Source organism: Cryptomeria japonica, chromosome 4 (assembly GCF_030272615.1).
Source record: "Cryptomeria japonica chromosome 4, Sugi_1.0, whole genome shotgun sequence".
Lineage (NCBI taxonomy): Eukaryota > Viridiplantae > Streptophyta > Pinopsida > Cupressales > Cupressaceae > Cryptomeria > Cryptomeria japonica.
The window spans coordinates 435,967,839-435,990,734 of record NC_081408.1 but is presented as its reverse complement, the minus strand read 5'-3'; positions in this window follow the sequence as shown (position 1 = coordinate 435,990,734).

The following is a 22,896-nucleotide window of genomic DNA, read 5'->3' as shown; positions in this document are numbered from 1 at the left end:
ATTAGCTTTCATCACAACCTCCTTCTTCTCCTTCAATGTTTGCATTAAATCCTCAAAATAAACTACCAAAAACTTGATCTTTTCTTGAAAAGGATGAAAGATAACCAAGGGATCATAACTGCTGTCAAAATGGTGAATGAAGTCCAAAGTTTTCTTGAAGGCTATCTATTTTTCCTTTCTGACTTCTTGCTCATCTAAATTGAACTCATTCCTTATTAAATCCTCAGGCAAGTGAAACTAGTGGGCCTTACCTACACATCTGGCCCTCTTCTTAAAAATGTTGTTAAAGTGTTATCACTGTTTTAAAAATGGATGTTTTCAGTCTATAAATGGCTAAGTTTTTGAAAATTTGAGTCTGCTGTCGCCCATGTTCTTTCAAATTGTTTTAAATCCTAAGGGGTTTAGGGTTTAGGTTTTAAGTTGCTTCAATATCTGAGAAAAACCCTTTTGGTTTCTAATTTGGCATTACTTTATTCACTTAAGTGATGGGTCTCTTTATCATAAAAGTGTTCCCCCCTTGTCATTTAACTAGGTGGTCCCTTTTATATATTTAATTTTTGTTCGCGTTTAATGTGCCTTTTTTAAAGTCCGTCGGGCCTTTTAAGCATCATGCAACTTTCTGTTGATCTGATGGCCTACGTTGATATGCAACTGAAAAGTGCTTGAATGTTAGTTTTCACGAAGTAGTGAAAGGCAAAAGTGGACCCGGCATAAAGGTTTGGACTGAGGCTAAACACCGATCAAGTTTCATCTGATCGGATGAAAGACGTGGTTTCATGAGATCAAGCTTAATGTGTTTTAACCTTCGCGAAATAGAGAAAAGGTGGTGGGTCCCGCTAAAGGTGGTAGTGAATGTGGTAGGTCCAGCTGGCAATGACAGAGCAATGCTGAGGCACTCAGTTGGCGGTTTGCAATGGGCTTGAGCAAGGTTGCCGTAGAAAGGAGTAAAAAATGAGCAAGTTGTTTTGATCTAACAGTTCGCGTGAATTTGCAAAGAGAAGATGCTAGCAGGTTAACATTCGCGAAGTGGCAAAAAGGCTGGTGGGCCCAAAGGACAGGCATGATAGAAAGCTAAAAGCAGATCAGGTCTGTTTAGATCTAACAATTCTCATAGTTTCGTGGCTACAAGCCAAACGAAGAATAATGTTCATGAAGTCGCGAAAGATAGGTGGAGATCACATAGAGGCGTGACGTGACATAACAACTGCCATTCTTTGTAGAGCTTAATGGTGATGTGTCAGGTGACACATGCTATTAAAAGTGGTTGAGGGCCCGTCTAGGTGTAATCGACAGTTATGTGGGAATAATAAAGATAGCACGTGGCGGATCAAAGGTGGAACCCAGAGTAGTTTCCAGGGCTAATGACCGACTGCCATGTGGCATTTTTCAACCGGAGAACAAGTGGGGTAACTAATTCCTGGATAAAAGGCCCACTTAAAAGGCATTCATCTCAAGATTGATCCAATGCTTCTCGTTGTTTCGTGGCCCAAAGATGCTCGTAGCTTAACTTCAGCAAAATGGCAAAAAACCATTAGCCATCAGAATAAGGCGCGGTTAGTAAGTAAAATTGATCGTCCCAGTTGGAGTTAAAATCTGGGTGATTTGAGTTTGATCTAACGCTTGGTGTGGCTTCGCGAAGGAAAAGTGAATGACTTTTAAAGTCGTGAAGTGGTGAAAAGGAGGTAGGGCCCGACACTAAAGCAAAGAGATCAATAGAGATAAAAGCAATGTAAGTCCTCGTGATCCAACGGCCAGCATTGTTTCGTGAAAGAAAAGAGCACAAGTTTTATGTTCTATGAAATAGAGAAAGAGCGAAACAGAGGAAAGACTTAGAAGAATTATGACCCGTTGGAGCCAGTTTTGAATTCAATTTGGCGAATTCAATTCTGAAAAGAAAGCCGAAGCATGCAGAGTTATTTTCCAAAAAACTTAAATGCCAACTTGTCCTGTTGATTCCGCATCAACTTGATTGCTAAATATTGTTCCATCGAAGTTTGTTGCAGAGCGAATTGTTGCAGGGCGATTTACTTGAGGCGAATAATCAGGTTTTCTGTTCTTTTCTTCATAACTCTTGGTTTGTTCTCAAATACTGCTATGTGAATTACTTCATTGGAGGTCTGTACTAACTTCTAGTGGTATAATTGTTTAACTAGAATGGAACCCAAAAGAGAGTTAATAGGAAAGGTGAATTACCAGGACCGAAATATCTGTGATGATTTCTTAGAACAATTAACCATGTCCACTAATGTTGGGGCTAAGGCCAAAGAGCTAGTACCCAAGAACCCTCATCTAAAAATTGGAGATGGACTCTATGATAAGGGTAATTGGTTGAGGGACCCTGAAATAGGATTGTCAGGCTTGGGACTATTCAAATTTGGTTTTGGGCAGAGGAATTCCCTAGCTCCTTTCCATGGCATATGGGAACAAGATGTAGGAAAGCTTGTGGTCTTAGCTGTTTTTATGGATGTAGATCTATTAGCGCTGATTGCACAAAATTATGACCCTATGGCAAGATGCATCAAGAACATAAAGGGATCAGTCTTGATTAAGATAAATGAAGATGAATTCAGGAGAGTGTTTAAACTCAGTGAGTCCTCCAATTTGTTAGAGCCTATTAAATTTGAGTCACTAGCCTAGGTGTACAACACTCAAAGGGATCATCTTAGAAGTGGCCCATTGAAAGAATTCTTTGTAAAGATAGGGGGGTTAATAGTTGTAGGCCCAAGCACAATGGAACCATTCTCTCTCAACTTGTTCACTCTGAGAGCTAAAGGTATGTATTGGGCATTATGCCAGATCTTTGGAGAGGATGCTGAAAAGAATATGCCAACCCATTATATGTTAATGATTGCACAAATTCTAAACCCCTCCCTAGCTGTAACATTTGATTATGCCTCATACCTTGCTGATGCAATTCATAAGGGGCTAGTGGGAATCAAGAATGGTAAGGTGGATAGGCCATTTGGATGGTATTCCATGTTAATGCACATATTCTTGTTCAAAGTTGCAGATTACTTTGCAAAGGAAATGGACCTAATTAAGATAAAGGATAAAGAGGAGATGCCAATGCAATTGTGGAGTACTATTGTATCTTGGTATAGAAAGGATGCAAGTTATCTAAAATTTGATAGATGATTTGCATCTAAAATTAGGATTCTTCTATGCAGAGAAAACCCTAGAATTCCTAAGGCTCTTTTGGAGTTTATGAGACCAAAGGAGTTTGCAGAGGATATCAAGATTGTTCATAATTCAGGAGACATATATTTGTACCCTGTGTCTACTATTTTTAGAGTGTTTGGATTTAGAGGCACCCCCTATTTACTACCCTATCATGTCCCATTGAAGATAGGGATTGCAGAAGTTCTCAGACAAATTGGGGGAGTAAAAGAAGCAGATGTAACCAATAGAGGTAAAGGGACTATTTTCCCAACTATTACCATGGCTCACCATTTTGTAATCACTAAGGGTGGATGGAAATATTTTGAAGAATTCTTTAAGCCATATAGGCTGTATACTACAGTATCAAGATGTGCAAACCTTGAGGATTTTTTCAATTGCATCTTTAGAAAAAGAGCAGTGTGCAAAGGTAGGCCACATCAATTTTAGTTCCCAGAAGATTTGATTAGAAATGAGTTCATCCTAGATGAGTAGGAGTTGAAGAAGGAGAAGTGGGTTGCATATAAGAAAGCCCTTGATTTTATACATCAATTTGACACTAGCTATGGTCCTCTGTCTAGCTTTAACCCATTTGACGAGAAAATAAAGTTCCTGATACTTTATTTTGAAGACCTCATGTAGACTTTAAAAGAAAAGAGAGAGGCCATAAAGCAAAATGATCCTGATAAGGCTAAGATGGTATTGGCTAAGCCTGCCTTTGCTAGAGATATCCCATCTGGTGACTATGTAATACACAAAAGGTCAAAGTAAACTATGATGATGCCAGTGACAGGTGGGCTATCCACTTCAAAAGGGAAGAGGAAAATTGAAGATGTCATTGACATTCAAGATTCCCCTAAGAGGCAAAAAGTGGGAACGTAAATTGAAACTAATGAGCCTCAATATTCTCCATCTCAATCTCCTATCCAGATTGGAGATGAACAAGCTATGGCTAAACAATTGTTGTAGCTAGGGAGTCTCGGTGAGATTGCCTATACCTACAAGGAGACCCAATAGGGGATGCTCGAAGAGCCACCTACTGCTGAAATGGACTTGACTGATGGTGAGTTAAAGGGCCAAGAAATGGACCTTACTGTTAAGCAAGCTAGTTAAGAATTCCTAGCTAATAGCAATTTTGTCACATCAGAAGCTTTTATGCAGTTTGTATGGAAGCAAAACATGGAGCAATTCAGGGTCAAATGTGAACAAAGGAAAAGTGAATAGCCTCTCAAAAATACAACTCATGTAGAAGAAGAAATAAAGCAAGAAATGATGGAAGAATTCAAAACAATCACCCCTGAGAAAGGAAGAGAGATGGTAACAAAGGTTGGTGTGTTGATTATCCCTGAATGGGATATAGCTGATGCCTTAGTGCTTGATGCAGTGAGGAAAGAAACAAATCCTATGGAAGGAGTGACATTCAACAAGGATAATGCTGCTCTTGTCATGTGGTCCCTAAAAAGAGATGAAAATAGAAAGAAAAGGGATACCTCAGATTCTAGCCTTTTAGGAGGCATGATAGTCAAAAGAGTCCAAGACATAGCGGTAGTAGAAGCTGCTAGCATAGTACTAGAGACAACAAAGTTTAATGTGGCAGTAGCAGAGAAAGAGGCACAAGAAAAGGCTAATCTGCAACTAAAGTTGGAGATTGTTTTAAAAGCTTACAATGATACTAAAGAAGGAATAACCAATAGAGACAACATAATTGCTAGACTCCAGAGTCAATTGGCAGGTCAACATCATCCAGGTGAATCTTCTACACTCATGATAGCCTCCTCTCCACAAGGCCCCCTCCTACTAGTCCCATCATTGAATACCCCCCTTCACCTATGCCTTCTAGTTCCCAATTACCTGAAAATGTCCAACATGAGTTGGAAAAGTTGAAACAAGCTCAAACCTTGTATGCAAACAAATATGAGGAGAAGGTAAAAGCCACCATTTTGAAGTTTGCTGACTCAGTCAAAACCTCCAATGTGTACACAAATATGAAGAGGATTCTTGAGATTTTGATCAAATTCAAAGAAGAAGAAGCCACTTTGGAACCAATCTTGAATAAGTGGGTACCTAGAGGTAAGGAGTTAGAGCTCATGTGTTCCTCCCATGCAGATGTAGAAGAGAATGAAAATCTTAGGTCCACATATGAGTTTATAAAAGAGATGAATATTCTTTTAGTGGAAGGAACATGTATAAAAAGAAAAGCCCAACATTATAGAAAAGAATATTCAGATCATAAATTTGAAATATTTCCAGAAGGTTTCATTGGTCCTGTTCAGCTAAAAGAAGAGAAGACTTGGTTAAAGGAGGTGGAACAAAATTTGTCCCTGAGGATCAATCAAATTATTAGTACTGATGACACATCCTTATTTGTCCAAACAATTGAGGAAATTGAAAAAGTGAAATCTCATTATGGTTTCATAGAAACAGAGATTGGGCATGTACGAGTCACTTGGAAGCGGCTAGAAAATATGAAACAAAAGGTTGCTAGTTTTACTTGGCCTAGTGATGATGTGTATCAGGAGTGGAAAGATAAGTATATGGGATAGAAAGAAAATGCTTGGGAGCAGTTACAAGAGGGTGCAATGGACCAACAAGCAAAAGAAGCTATAGATGCTGAAAAGGACCTATAATTGCTTCTTGGAAAAGGCTATTGTTTGTAACAAACTTTCTTTTGAAAGGTCCGAAGCTTGTATGCATCCATGATATTATAAATGGATACCAGGACCTTCTAAAAAAGGATCGCAAGAATTTGTAAGAAAACTCTGTAGAAATATATCTGGGGATTTTCTAGTCTTATGGAGAATACTGTGAGTTTTGTAATATTTTCTCAAAATTAATATCAATATACAGATTATCAACTTTCGAGCCTAAATTTTGTGTTGTCTTTTGGTCTACTTGCAAATATTTACTATTTTCAAATATGAGTAATCTAGGGTTATTCATTTGAGGATTGGATTGTAGGTAGTCTTAAATAGAGGCTTTTCTTAGCTTTTCTCTCCAGGAGGGAAATTAAATACGCATGAAGCATTTCTATCAGTGAATTCTTTGTGGGAGATTATGAATTTGATGAATGCAGTTTAGTTTGATGAGGGTAAATTCTTATGTATGTTAGGCATATGTGGGGTTTTATAGAAGTTGAGGTGATGGAATGTGTGGAGATATTTGATTGTGGAAGTATTGTTTAAATTCAGATGACTCTGTGGCCTGGATAAGGCACTAGTATCAATTGTGGTTATCTTTTACATATCTTGTAGGTCAATACTGAACATGATTATAAGCTTTCTTGCTTTGTTTCAATTAGTTTTTAGGCAATAAGATTCATTGGTTTTTGGACTGGTTTACTATGGATCTGTCTTGTAAGAGGTGTGAAGTCAATTCACATAAGGTATACCCGCCTAAACTTTGGATAAGTTTGAAGTGTAGAAGGTTGTAAAACCTTGTCATATGTTGCTCTGAAGTTTCCTTCTCTTTGATCTCTCTTCTGCAGACAAAGTTTATCATTTTATTATACGGGTTTTTAAGGGGAATCAGATTTTGAGACCAACAAAAGTGACGACTCTGCTGGGGAGAGTCAGACTATGAATCCAGATGTTGATTGCTGCTTCAATAAAATATCGGTGTTGTCTTGATATATTCATTTTAAAAGAAGAGTTGCATGATATTTGATATGTGATGCTGGTCTGAGGATTTGCAATATTTCATTCAAATCTTGTTTTCATATTTCCCATAGATCTATGGGTGGCGACTCTGTTAGTTCATCCAGTCTTTAAAATAAGAGAATTATTAAAAGGAAACAAGCATAATGAAAGGAGGAAAGAACACTAGGTCCTTCATGAAGAAACATCCTCATGAGACATTGCAGGAGGGATTACCTAAACAGTCACGAAGAGGTCAAAAAAGATCAGTACAACATGAGCCATCAAATGCTGCATGGGTGCAGAAAAGTAACAATACTGGTAAGGTATCTGATAGACCTGTATATGCAAAGTCTAATTCTTCTTCCCGAGAATCTAAACATGATGTTTTAGGTTTTCATTCTAGATTATTTGGAAATATAGATGATGTTCAAGCTTTGAATCAAGAGTTATCTCATGTTAACTTTTCTGAGAAGGATAGAAGTAGTTCCAATATAGTCAGACACTTTGTGCCTAGAACAGTTGATGGAAACATCAACTTGATTGATATAGACCAAGTTAACGTATTTGACTCTGAGGAAATCTTCCCTAATGAAGATGAAGTGTCCCAAAAATAGAAGACCTAAATAGAAAGGTCCATCACTTAATTTCCTTAAGAGCCCAAAAGGAAGCAAATAGGGAGAGAGAAGTCAAAGCAAAACTAATGGAAAGAGATAGGCTTCTTAGGTAGATTGCTGATCTTGAATTGTTAGCCCAAGAAAAGGAAAAAAGTGATGATGGAGGTCCTGTGATTAGGGAAATTCTAATCCTGTTAGTTGTGTTTAGAGTCGCCATATTTTTCTTAAAAAAGGTCCCCCCTTTTTAAAACCCCACCTATCTTATTCGAGGTCCCCCCTTTATCATCTAAGTATCTATCGTCTTTTGAATAAGTTGGTCAAGGTCACAAGTTTCCACGGTCATTGCTCCCCTCCCTTTGAATCACTTCGAATCATTTCGAACCTCGGTTCGAAGTAGTTCAAAGTGATTCGACCAAATTTTTCACACTAACACTCTTTCTTTGGCAGGAAGTATCTTTATCGCGGCGGTCCTTTTGAAATACTTTGAACCATTTTGAAGCTTGGTTCAAACCTATTCAAAGTAGTTTTTGGCAAGTACCAACGTCAGGAGTTTATTTTTGGAGTACGTTGCACCGCCTTTCTCTCAAAGCAATCAATGGTCCCGTCGGCATGTCAAATCAAAAGATTTTATTTCTTTTTCAAGGAAAAGGGCATCATTGTTATGAGTGTGAGTAGACCTTCTTTTCATGCATGACTGGATATCGCACGAAATAAATTATTATTAACTCATGCGGAAGGGTAAATCATTAATCGAGGCATTTATGCATCAACGCCTCGAGCATGTCAATCCTGATGTGAGGTGATAAAATATCATTATCTGACCTTCCCATGTATAAAATTCTCCTGTGATAAATTTTCATTCAGTTGCCTGGTAAGTTATCCGAACCCAAAGAAAAAGGATAAAGGAGAGGGGGTCTGATTTCGGAGAGAAGGAGCAGTTAGGGAAGCTAGAGGAGATTATTTGCTTTTCAATGGAAAACAGGTGAGAGTTTGGTAACCTTTGTTCTGTTCTGCAAAACTGTTATTTTCAAAGGTTTGTCTGAAAGAAGTCTTGCTTGTTTAAGTTAAGAATGAAGTCGGTTATGCATTTTCTCGGTAATGTTTCTAGCCTTGAATGTAAAAGACCAGTGATTTGTGATATCAATTTAGAAGGGGTAAATGTGGAAAATTTTCAAGCTAGTTTTCTTGCGAATACGGAAGAGGTTAAGGGATGTATGGAAATATTAACGAGCGGGTTAATTGAAGCCGCTGCGTTTCCCCCTGCCTTCGTACACCCTGAACTCTTACAACTCTGCATTGACCATTATGATGTAAGAAGCAAGAGCATAGTAAGCAAAAATGGTAATGTCATACTTTCTGTCTCCAGAGAAACCATTTCTTCTGTTTTGAAATTAACAACAAGTACCTTTGCCGCTTTCTCACCCATTCAAGCTGAAGCTGAGTATCGGGAAAACCCTAGTGTGTACCGAAACACTCTTGCCAGGAAATGGACCAAGGTTAACTATGGAGGTGGGTCTAGACTTCCACAGGTCATTACTAGAAGCCACATGAAACCCCACATACATGACCTGGTGGTATTATTACACAGGGTGAAAGGTTCAGCTGATGTATGTTTGTTCAAAGAATGGATGTATAGGTACATTGAAATTATCTTAAAGGGTGAACAATGGATGGATTGGGCGGAGATTGTTGCCACTTCCCTGAGAAGCTAGCTCAAACGCGCCAAAGAATCCAGAGAAGATTTCCGTATGGCCTCATATTTGACTTATTGTATTGCCTGCACCTGTGATCTCGCCGCTCTTCCACATGAGGTATGGAATGAGGAAATGACCATTTTCCAATATTGCCCGTTGTTGCAAAAAGACAGAGTCCTGGAGGATTTCCGTAAGGTGCATGATATATTGTTTGAAAACATTTATTTGGCTCTAGAAGGTGTTCAGATGCCACGACTCTCTTCTGAATCGCTGAAGTTGGTTCAACATTATGGGAGTTCTTTTATTCAGTTCCCCAGGTTCACATATTTGAAAGTCGGAGGGTTTGAGGAAGAACCTGTGAGGTTGCCTCGATATGCCCTTGATTGTTTCATTTTAGCTGAATTGTGCAGGCAACTTTCTACTGTTATTAAGGATAACCTCCCTCAGGATAAATGGGAAACGATCTTCCCTATTAAGCTGCACTCTTTGGTGTGTAATAACATGAATGACGCTTCCATCGTCGGAAGCAATTTGCTGGGATTCAATCTTGGTTTCTACCGCAGCAGGAGAAACTTCGATAGTAAAGGATATGCAACTCTAACCCTCGGCCTTGAAATCGACTCAACAGTTGCTCCGCAGCTAGAAGATTTATGGGAAGATTGTGAAAATGAAGAAGAAGTCTTGAAAAAGGACCATTCTAGACTCACCCTGCAGCAAATTAATTCTTTCAAATTGAAGTTCAAAACACAAGAGATCGTTGAGGATGGTTCATGTCTAGTTGAACCCGAATGGGAAGAATCAAATGAAACAAAATTCTTGACAGTTGATTGGAGCAAGGAGGAAGATGATGATATTAATTGGAGAGCCAGATCCATATTAACTTATACGGATGATTGGCTGTAGAGGAAAAGGACTGGAAACATCAATGAGTCTTCTACTAAGGTGATTTCTCTCTCAGAACCGCTTCAATCTGACATTCCACTTTCTCATGTTGCAGGTGATACATTCGCCTCAGATAAGAAAATAAAGTTCCCTTCCCAAGTCACGGCTCCTAGAATGAGATCCCATTCCAGGAACAAAACTTTGAAGCAGCCTAGTTCCCAGAGGCAGAAAATGACATCACCAGAGCGGGATTCAAGTGACAAGTCCCCTTTTCGAGATGAAGCAGACGATGAAGTCCAATTCATTGAAACACCAAAGGCAGATCAACCCAAGTTCTTGACTCCGACTAGAGATACTCAGATGGTATCAACCACTCCCACTATTCCTTTATGGTTGTCAAATTCAATCAATAAGAAACGGAGTTTACAACCAGTGGCCTCACCAGTAAAGGACATTGTGACTAGGTATGCGACTAGAGGGTCTAAAGAAAAGAAAATGAAAATGGATGCTTGTCTCACTAAGGATCCAGTGACGGGGAAAATCATAGCGGAAGTGGCTGCTTATAAGCAGAAAAGGGAGTCAAGGGAAATTGATGAGGACGGATTCAAAGTCACTTCTATTGAACTAGGTACCCTTAACAGGAATACTGGCAATAATTTTTTTAAGTTTTCTGCTGAGCACATGCTCACTCAATCAGAAAAAGATTCTAAGGAGAAGAAAGAATTGAAAGCAATGGTGGTGACGATGGCCACATACATCAATTCGCTGACTAATTTAGGGCCTAACTCAATAATCCAGCTGCCTCAGCCATTCGACCCAAATTCTGCCGAAAGCCAACAATTGATGAAACAGACGCAGAGGGGAAAATTGCTACCTGACGCTGTGGTCAGTTGGGTAAATAACATATTAGAGCAAGGGAATAAGTTTATTTCAGAAATTAATAGTATCTATTCCGAAGGTGAAGCATTGCTCGAAGAGATTCAAACTTTGATACCAGTATGGGAGACTGAATTGTCACGGTGTCAAACCATAGTTTCCCAGGTAATTGAGGTTGAAAATTTTGGAGTTCTCAAATTCTTAGGTGAAAACTCCATGAAGGTCGTGGACCCGTGCACCTTATTTATCCTAAAAAGTAATACGAGCTGGAAGGAGTCCATCTACCAAGAAGCCATCAAAGAAGTCCAGGGCGTCAAGAATCAAATCACAGACATGCATAAGGAACTGGTTAAGGACATGAAGATTGTCAACCCCATAGGCATCCCACAATTGAATGAAGGCAGCATGGACATTGAAGTGTTAACTAAAAGTTTCACCGAAGCAGTGGAGCGGATTAGGGACAAAGAAACGCCCAAGGTCGATGATTTCACTTCATTGGCAGGTATAGAATCCATGCTGCGCCTCAATGAGAAGCTGATGCCATGTCAGAACCTAAAGATGAAGGAATACAGGTGGCAGAAGGATGCATGTAGAGCCCGGCTGTTGAGTTTAAAGAACCCGCACTCACAGGCCATGCAAGAATTCATGTCTTCTTTCGAGAGCTGGAAGCTGGTACGTTAGACTGTCGGAAATGAAGAAGAAGCCGGCGAATATAGCGGAAACTGAATCGTTACCTGCTAGCGTTCTATCTTTTTGATAACTGCTTTTTAGTTTTATAACGGTTTCTTGTATTAACCCGATAGGGCTGAGTTTTAAGGGAGGCCCTTCGGGATTTCAAAAATAACTATAAATGCTGGGGGCATTAAACTGTTTTAAAGGGGATTAGCGATAGATTAGAAAAGAATAGCAAGTAAAAGATAGTTTTAATATAGATTTTTCCGAAGGACAGTGATGAAGGATAGTATATGCATGTTTTAGCTTCCAAAGACTTTGTGCATTGAAGTTGGATACACATATATAAAAGATTTCGAGTTATGATTTGAAACTTTGCGTTCTGAGTGTTGAATTATTATCACTTTGTGGAGATAATTCAGCGATTCGAAATTTCCTTATTGCTGTTGGTTAGTTGTAAGTTCATCTATTTCCTGTTTTGATATACATGGAAAATCTAGCAGAAAATCCATTCTTTGAAATAGATTTTGTTGATTAGATGTATGTGAATTTTTCTATTTGCGATCTGTATTTTGTAATCACCTCACTACCTAGGAGTAGTTGAGAGAACCTTATGCACTTTCGGGAAAAAGTGTCACTATAAAAGTTGAATTCATTGTAAATCAGATAAGGGAGCTGTACCTTTAGGAAAATTCAGAGAGGAAGTTAAAGTAAAACTAATACTTTCTTAACTGTAGTGAACGATTCTGTTCTCTTCATAACATTGGGCATAGAGTAAATTAAGAGAAATTAGGTAAGAGGACAATCTGTTCACTAACAGATTTTTGGCGACTCTGCTGGGGAAATTAAGTCTTTTGAAGGAAACTTAATCTTTAATGTAATGTATAACCATGGTCCTTCAACATAATGAGATCTTTCCTGTATTACAACCCAATCTTCGATTTGAAGATACTCAAGAAGACATAATTTCAGACCTAGCGGCAACTGCTTGGCGAGAACGTAGAAGTGGTCAACACTATCAGCAAATATTAGTGGTCTTGGAAATAGAAGAAGAAAGAGCCGAGTTCTTGAGAGGAGTGCCAGAAGTTCAGGAGGCGGCTGTTGTGAATAGACTAGCCCAGGCACATGCAAGACCTTGAATACATCAGTAGTTTAGAAATTGGCTACTCGTAGATACACAAGAGGGGAAAGAAAAAAGGGGATTCTTGATGAAAACTTTGAGTTGTTAAAAAACCTAAAACTTTTGCCAGATTTGAGCAACCCTAAAAAGAAGCACATCAAATCCCAAAGCAGGCCAAACTCACCACCAAAGCCTTCTCCCTTCTCACCTCTAGTTCAATCCTTGCTTCCATTGAGTGCCCTTGTTCCAGCCTGTATATCAGTTCCACCCTTGTAAGTTGTACCACCCAACATGGCTGCTAATCAACCTTGGGGACAGAACATAGGTCCACTGAATTTAGGCGTGAATCCTGCACCACTTCCTAAAGGAGCTACTGAAATTTTACCCAAGTTTAGTGGAGATGGCAAAGTCTCAACAGATGACCACTTAAGCGCTTTTCATTCTGCCTGTGCTATTATAAGCGTCCCTACATAGGAAGTTGCTATGAGATTGTTTGTGCGAACCTTGACTGATGCTGCTGCTGATTGGTTCAATCATTTGCCCCATCTTTCTATTACTAGTTGGGATGATATGAAAAATGCCTTTGAAAATAGATTTAAAACCCCTGAAAATGAATGTTCTCTATTCTCCGAACTCAGTCAAATGAAGAAAGATATGCATGAACCTATGAGAGAGTTCGTGGCCAAGTTCAATAGATTGGTTCAAAGAATTCCCACAACGTCAAGACCTAGTGAAGAAAATCAGAAATCATTTTTTATTAATGCCGTTCCAGCAGATATAAGTTTTCATCTTATTAAAGATGCTTGTGCTGATTTAGGCGCTGCTCAGAGGTTGGCCATTCAACTAGAGGATGCGTTCATTAATGCCGGTAAATGAAAAATAGAGGTACATACTCCCGGGACCGTTTCATCTGCTACACCCACAGACCCAGTCTTACAAAAACTGATGAATGACATAGCAATGATGAAGAGGTAGCAGAATAAAACACATAATCAGTATCCTCCCCCTTATCAAGACATTCAAAGACGGCAGCAGTCTCAAAATTTTGGGAGAACTCCCCTATTAATTGCTCCTCAGCTGAGACTACAAATCGAAGAAGCCCCTAAAGAAATAATGTGTTCTTTCCACATGACTTCAGATCATGATAAACGAGAATGTCCTGATTGGCTAAATTGTGTTCAGCTAACAAAGAACGCTCTTATGGCAGAAGCAATAATTGAAAAAAAAGATATAGAAAAAGATGAGTCCAGTAGTTACTTCCTAGAATATGAATTTGATTCAGAGAGAGGAGGTGATGTTTTTACAACACTTCAAGAACCTGCCTGCACAGTCATGACTAGAGGCCAAAGGAATCAAAAATTCTATCCTGGAAACACCCCAAACGTATCAAATTCTAAAGGTAAGGAGCATGTTCAGGCTGATACCATGGAACCTAAGATTTTGTTCAGGGCTGAAATGAAAGCTAGTGTCTCAGCCTTTGATATTGTAGAATTCTGTAAAACTTCTTCCATATCCATTTCACCAGCTGAATATTTAAAGCTTAATCCTAAGGAGTTAGATAAGTTGGTTCAATACGTGAAGGGGAGTTCAGTCACTAGTGCACATGTTACAGATAATGTTTCTGAAGGTGTAGGAGCTGCTGATGAACCCACTTTTGTATTCGAGAGATGCTCAAAGAACATTGAAGCCACTGCTAATTCTGTTCAAAATGAAACGGAGGAGAAAAAACCCAATCCATTTTATATATCTTTGTTGTTAAACGGTCAAAGGCTTAGTAATTGTATTATTGATTCCGGAGCATCAGACAATATTATGCCTCAGCCAGTTGCAAAAGCCTTTGGTTTGGAGCTCACAAAAACTTTTGGGTGTTGCTATGCTATGGATGGGAAGCAGGTACCTCTGGTTGGCCAAGTGAAAGATGTACAAGCTGTCCTTTACGCTTGTCCTGAAAAGAGAGTGAAGCTTACTATTCTGGTAGCTGATATTCCAGTTAGTTATGGGATGCTACTTAGCAGAACTTTTTGCAAGGATATAGGTGGAGAAATTAAAATGGACTGGTCCGAAGCATATATTCCTGTGGGAAAGAAGAAAATAAAGTTAGAACCTGAGCTGAAAAATAAATATACTGTGGTACCTTCTGACAATCCCAAAGCACAGATATTATATGAAGAGTGTCAATTCGGGAATTATATCATCTTACCCGAGAAGTCATGTGAAGAGAACACGGTAAGTGCTGAAGAAACCTTGTGGACTTTAGAATTTGATGGAAGCTGCTCGAACTCAGGCTCAGGTGCTGGTGTAGTACTCATATCACCTTCTGGAGAAATTTTCTCTTTCTCTTTCAAGCTAGATTTCCATAATACAAATAATACAGCAGAATATGAGGCGTTACTTCTAGGTTTACAAGAAGCAAAGGAAAAAGGGATAAGGCAGCTAAAAGCAAAGGGGGATGCTGAACTCATTGTTAAGTAGGTAAGAAAACAATTCTCTGTAAAAAATGATCGACTAAGGCATTATAGAAATCTGGTTTGGGATGAAATTGAGTCATTGGAAGCCTTTTCCATTGAATTCATCCCTCGTGCTCAAAATACCAAAGCTGATTCTTTAGCGGTTTCTGCATCTTTATTATTGCCCCATCCCGAATTCAAAAATAATGCTTACAGGATTGAGGTGTTATACAGACCAAGAGTCCCAGATAATATTAATCATTGGCAGGTCTTTAATGATGATGAACAATTAAAAGAATTCATGGCTTGCATGGGAGATTTCGATGAAATCCTTTTTGAAGGATCTGAACATGGGGGAAAATCAATCGGTGAAGAATCAACGGAAACAGGGGAAGTGATCCAACTTCAAGGAAACAGGATTCCCAAAGGCCTGGTTTCTTTGGAACATCTTTTTGGTAGAAAAGATGATAGTACTTTAAGGAAAGATGTTGGTTCTAATGAAAATAAAGAGGAACATGAGAAGATCAACATTGGAAGCGAAGAGGATCCTAAGCTGATCTCTATAGGCAAAACTTGTTCTGCAAGGGAAAAGAAGAACTTATCCGAGCTTTTAATCCAATATCGAGATGTTTTTGCATGAGGTTATGGCGACTTAAAAAACTTCAGAAATGGTGAATTCGTGCATCACATACCATTGAAACTAGGGGCCACCACCTTCAGACAAAAACTTAGAAATTATAACCCTAAAGTCTCAGAAGCCATTTTTAGAGAGGTGGAAAAGATGTTGAAGGCTCGTATAATTTACCCAATACATCATTCAACATGGGTGGCAAATATCGTTCCGGTGAGGAAAAAGAACGGCGAAATAAGGATTTGTGTAGACTTTAGGAATCTGAATCAAGCAAGCCTTAAAGATAACTACGCACTTCCTACTATGGATCATGTCTTGCAGTCAGTAGCTGGATCTGAAGTAATGTCGATGCTGGATGGTTACTCAGGATATAATCAGATTAGTGTCGCCCCAGAAGATCAGTATAAAACAGCCTTCATCACTCCCTGGGGTACTTTTGCTTACAATCGGATGCCTTTCGGTCTAATTAATGCTGGAGCTACTTTTCAGCGAGCGATGAATTCCTCTTTCAAAGACTTGCGAGATAAGATAATTGTTATATATCTTGATGATTTAACTGTCTATTCTAAAAGAAGGAAACATCATTTGAAGGACTTAGAGAGAGTGCTGGAAAGATGTAGACAGCATGGTATATCTTTGAATCCAAAGAAGTCTATTTTCTTCGTTGAAGAAGGCAAATTGCTCGGGCATATTATTTCTAAAGAAGGTGTAAAAATCGATCCAGAGAGGGTAAAAGCAATACAAAAGCTGGTTCTGCCTACAAATAGAAGTGATTTAAAATCTTTCTTTGGTCAGATCAATTTCCTGAGAAGTTTTGTACCCAAATTTTCTGAAAAAGTGAGATACATGTTAGACATGATGAGCGAGAAACATCCTTTCAGATGGCAAGAGAAGGGTAAGAAAGCTTTTGAAGACATCAAAACAGCTATTGCAAGTGCTCCAATGCTGGTAAGCCCTAATTTTGAGAGAGACTTCATTATTTATTGTTACACTTCTGAGCATTCTCTATCTAGTATTTTAACCCAACCCAATGATGAAGGAAAAGAAGCTCCAATCGCCTTCATGAGTGTTCCATTGAAGAAGCATGAATTAAATTATAGTCCAACAGAAAAACATGCCTCTGCTGTAGTAAGGGGATTGAAACAATTCAGGTATTACATACTGCACTCTCATTCTGTTGTATATGTGCCCGAGACCGCAGTCAAAAGTGTCTTGACTCAGCAAGAAGTAGGAATGAATAAACGAGCGACTTGGGTAGCTAAGGTGCAAGAATATGATTTAACAATCAAACCTACTTCTCTGGTAAGGGGGCGAGGTTTGTGCAAAATGATAGCTGAGAATAGAGATGTATCTCCTGGTAAATCCGATGAAGCTCATATGGTTTTACTGGTCAGTCTAACAGATCCTTGGTTCTCTGACATTGCATATTTTCTTTCATACGGTGAATGCCCATCAAATATGAATTATAAAGAAAGATGGAATCTCAAACTGAAAGCCGTCAGATATGTAATTTTAGATGGTGTTCTATATAAAAGGGGAATTGATGGAACATTTTTAAGGTGCGTAGACACAGAGCAACAAGGAAAATTGTTAAAGGCATACCATTCTGAGGCTTGTGGAGGGCACTTTTCATCCACTGTTACTGCCTTTAAAATTCTTAGGAATTGTTTTTACTGGCCAGGTATGTTCAAAGATGCTTATAAGTTTGTGAAAAACTATGAGAAATGTCAACTTTTTACTGGACGTCCTCAATTAGCAGCATTACCTCTCAGACCTGTAGTAATTGATGAACCTTTTCAACAATGGGGCATTGACTTTATTGGGCCTATAAATCCTCCATCAAGCGCTGGACATATCTACATCCTAACAGCGACAGATTATTTCACTAAATGGGTGGAGGCGATTCCAACAAAGAAATCTAACTCTCAAGTGGTATGTGAATTTCTGATGGAGCAAATTTTTGTTAGATTTGGTGTACCTCAGAAAGTGGTTTCAGATAATGCCACTTATTTCTCATCAGAGGAAATATCACTTTTCTATTATGAGCATGGGGTATCATTAGCACATTCATCAGATTATTTCCCACAGGGAAATGGACAGGCAGAGTCTAGCAATAAAAATCTAGTGGCCATCATAAAAAAATTGGTATCTGACAATTCCCGAGATTGGCACAAAAGGCTCTATGAAGCATTGTGGGCAGACCGAATCACACCAAAAAGAGCTATTGGGATGGCTCCGTTTGAATTAGTATATGGGATTGGAGCTCAGGTATCTTTACCCCTGGAGTTATCGGCAGCTAAATTGCAATCGGTCATCGAAGATCAATTCTTTAAAAATTCATTGGAGAAGAGAGTCATGTACCTGCACAAGCTGGAAAATGAGAGGAACAGATTAGTTGATCACATCACGGAACACCAGATGAATGTAAAGCGCATTTTTGACAGGAAAGCTCGACCAAGAAATTTCCTTAAGAATGATGAAGTGCTCCTGTGGGATAAGAGGAAAGAACCGAAAGGAAGACACGGAAAATTTGAATCTCTTTGGAAAGGTCCATTCTCTATTTCAGAAGTGGTTGGTCCTAACACTTTCCGTTTGAAATACCCAGATGGAACAATTCTGCCTTTTACATATAACGGGCAGGATTTGAAGCTGGTCAAATTCTAAGTTTTGATGTCCCCTGCTGTGTACATAGTATTTTGTTGTGTCTAGTTTTCTCGTTCTTGTTGTTTTCTTTCCTGTCTGCTATTTTGAGTTCTATCTCCTGTTTCTGAGTTCTCTGTGTATTCCGCATACACAGCCCCCAGTCAGAGCCCCTGTTAGTTGTGTTTAGAGTCGCCATATTTTTCTTAAAAAAGGTCCCCCCTTTTTAAAACCCCACCTATCTTATTCGAGGTCCCCCCTTTATCATCTAAGTATCTATCGTCTTTTGAATAAGTTGGTCAAGGTCGCAAGTTTCCACAGTCATTGCTCCCCTCCCTTTGAATCGCTTCAAATCATTTCGAACCTCGGTTCGAAGTAGTTCAAAGTGATTCGACCAAATTTTTCACACTAACACTCTTTCTTTGGCAGGAAGTATCTTTATCGCGACGGTCCTTTTGAAATACTTTGAACCATTTTGAAGCTTGGTTCAAACCTATTCAAAGTAGTTTTTGGCAAGTACCGACGTTAGGAGTTTATTTTTGGAGTACGTTGCGCCGCCTTTCTCTCAAAGCAATCAATGGTCCCGTCGGCATGTCAAATCAAAAGATTTTATTTCTTTTTCAAGGAAAAGGGCATCATTGTTATGAGTGTGAGTAGACCTTCGTTTCATGCATGACTGGATATCTCACGAAATAAATTATTATTAACTCATGCGGAAGGGTAAATCATTAATCGAGGCATTTATGCATCAACGCCTCGAGCATGTCAATCCTGATGTGAGGTGATAAAATATCATTATCTGACCTTCCCATGTATAAAATTCTCCTGTGATAAATTTTCATTCAGTTGCCTGGTAAGTTATCCGAACCCAAAGAAAAAGGATAAAGGAGAGGGGGTCTGATTTCGGAGAGAAGGAGCAGTTAGGGAAGCTAGAGGAGATTATTTGCTTTTCAATGGAAAACAGGTGAGAGTTTGGTAACCTTTGTTCTGTTCTGCAAAACTGTCATTTTCAAAGGTTTGTCTGAAAGAAGTCTTGCTTGTTTAAGTTAAGAATGAAGTCGGTTATGCATTTTCTCGGTAATGTTTCTAGCCTTGAATGTAAAAGACCAGTGATTTGTGATATCAATTTAGAAGGGGTAAATGTGGAAAATTTTCAAGCTAGTTTTCTTGCGAATACGGAAGAGGTTAAGGGATGTATGGAAATATTAATGAGCGGGTTAATTGAAGCCGCTGCGTTTCCCCCTACCTTCGTACACCCTGAACTCTTACAACTCTGCATTGACCATTATGATGTAAGAAGCAAGAGCATAGTAAGCAAAAATGGTAATGTCATACTTTCTGTCTCCAGAGAAACCATTTCTTCTATTTTGAAATTAACAACAAGTACCTTTGCCGCTTTCTCACCCATTCAAGCTGAAGCTGAGTATCGGGAAAACCCTAGTGTGTACCGAAACACTCTTGCCAGGAAATGGACCAAGGTTAACTATGGAGGTGGGTCTAGACTTCCACAGGTCATTACTAGAAGCCACATGAAACCCCACATACATGACCTGGTGGTATTATTACACAGGGTGAAAGGTTCAGCTGATGTATGTTTGTTCAAAGAATGGATGTATAGGTACATTGAAATTATCTTAAAGGGTGAACAATGGATGGATTGGGCGGAGATTGTTGCCACTTCCCTGAGAAGCCAGCTCAAACGCGCCAAAGAATCCAGAGAAGATTTCCGTATGGCCTCATATTTGACTTATTGTATTGCCTGCACCTGTGATCTCGCCGCTCTTCCACATGAGGTATGGAATGAGGAAATGACCATTTTCCAATATTGTCCGTTGTTGCAAAAAGACAGAGTCCTGGAGGATTTCCGTAAGGTGCATGATATATTGTTTGAAAACATTTATTTGGCTCTAGAAGGTGTTCAGATGCCACGACTCTCTTCTGAATCGCTGAAGTTGGTTCAACATTATGGGAGTTCTTTTATTCAGTTCCCCAGGTTCACATATTTGAGAGTCGGAGGGTTTGAGGAAGAACCTGTGAGGTTGCCTCGATATGCCCTTGATTGTTTCATTTTAGCTGAATTGTGCAGGCAACTTTCTGCTGTTATTAAGGATAACATCCCTCAGGATAAATGGGAAATGGTCTTCCCTATTAAGCTGCACTCTTTGGTGTGTAATAACATGAATGACGCTTCCATCGTCGGAAGCAATTTGCTGGGATTCAATCTTGGTTTCTACCGCAGCAGGAGAAACTTCGATAGTAAAGGATATGCAACTCTAACCCTCGGCCTTGAAATCGACTCAACAGTTGCTCCGCAGCTAGAAGATTTATGGGAAGATTGTGAAAATGAAGAAGAAGTCTTGAAAAAGGACCATTCTAGACTCACCCTGCAGCAAATTAATTCTTTCAAATTGAAGTTCAAAACACAAGGGATCGTTGAGGATGGTTCATGTCTAGTTGAACCCGAATGGGAAGAATCAAATGAAACAAAATTCTTGACAGTTGATTGGAGCAAGGAGGAAGATGATGATATTAATTGGAGAGCCAGATCCATATTAACTTATACGGATGATTGGCTGTAGAGGAAAAGGACTGGAAACATCAATGAGTCTTCTACTAAGGTGATTTCTCTCTCAGAACCACTTCAATCTGACATTCCACTTTCTCATGTTGCAGGTGATACATTGGCCTCAGATAAGAAAATAAAGTTCCCTTCCCAAGTCACGGCTCCTAGAATGAGATCCCATTCCAGGAACAAAACTTTGAAGCAGCCTAGTTCCCAGAGGCAGAAAATGACATCACCAGAGCGGGATTCAAGTGACAAGTCCCCTTTTCGAGATGAAGCAGACGATGAAGTCCAATTCATTGAAACACCAAAGGCAGATCAACCCAAGTTCTTGACTCCGACTAGAGATACTCAGATGGTATCAACCACTCCCACTGTTCCTTTATGGTTGTCAAATTCAATCAATAAGAAACGGAGTTTACAACCAGTGGCCTCACCAGTAAAGGACATTGTCACTAGGTATGCGACTAGAGGGTCTAAAGCAAAGAAAATGAAAACGGATGCTTGTCTCACTAAGGATCCAGTGACGGGGAAAATCATAGCGGAAGTGGCTGCTTATAAGCAGAAAAGGGAGTCAAGGGAAATTGATGAGGACGGATTCAAAGTCACTTCTATTGAACTAGGTACCCTTAACAGGAATACTGGCAATAATTTCTTTAAGTTTTCTGCTGAGCACATGCTCACTCAATCAGAAAAAGATTCTAAGGAGAAGAAAGAATTGAAAGCAATGGTGGTGACGATGGCCACATACATCAATTCGCTGACTAATTTAGGGCCTAACTCAATAATCCAGCTGCCTCAACCATTCGACCCAAATTCTGCCGAAAGCCAACAATTGATGAAACAGACGCAGAGGGGAAAATTGCTACCTGACGCTGTGGTCAGTTGGGTAAATAACATATTAGAGCAAGGGAATAAGTTTATTTCAGAAATTAATAGTATCTATTCCGAAGGTGAAGCATTGCTCGAAGAGATTCAAACTTTGATACCAATATGGGAGACTGAATTGTCACGGTGTCAAACCATAGTTTCCCGGGTAATTGAGGTTGAAAAGTTTGGAGTTCTCAAATTCTTAGGTGAAAACTCCATGAAGGCCATGGACCCGTGCACCTTATTTATCCTGAAAAGTAATACGAGCTGGAAGAAGTCCATCTACCAAGAAGCCATCAAAGAAGTCCAGGGCGTCAAGAATCAAATCACTGACATGCATAAGGAACTGGTTAAGGACATGAAGATTGTCAACCCCACAGGCATCCCACAATTGGATGAAGGTAGCATGGACATTGAAGTGTTAACTAAAAGTTTCACCGAAGCAGTCGAGCGGATTAGGGACAAAGAAACGCCCAAGGTCGATGATTTCACTTCATTGGCAGGTATAGAATCCATGCTGCGCCTCAATGAGAAGCTGATGCCATGTCAGAACCTAAAGATGAAGGAATATAGGTGGCAGAAGGATGCATGTAGAGCCCGGCTGATGAGTTTAAAGAACCTGCACTCACAGGCCACGCAAGAATTCATGTCTTCTTTCTAGAGCTGGAAGCTGGTACATCAGACCGTCGGAAATGAAGAAGAAGCCGGCGAATATAGCGGAAACTGAATCGTTACCTGCTGGCGTTCTATCTTTTTGATAACTGCTTTTTAGTTTTATAACGGTTTCTTGTATTAACCCGATAGGGCTGAGTTTTAAGGGAGGCCCTTCGGGATTTCAAAAATAACTATAAATGCTGGGGGCATTAAACTGTTTTAAAGGGGATTAGCGATAGATTAGAAAAGAATAGCAAGTAAAAGATAGTTTTAATATAGATTTTTCTGAAGGACAATGATGAAGGATAGTATATGCATGTTTTAGCTTCCAAAGACTTTGTGCATTGAAGTTGGATACACATATATGAAAGATTTCGAGTTATGCTTTGAAACTTTGCGTTCTGAGTATTGAATTATTATCACTTTGTGGAGATAATTCAGC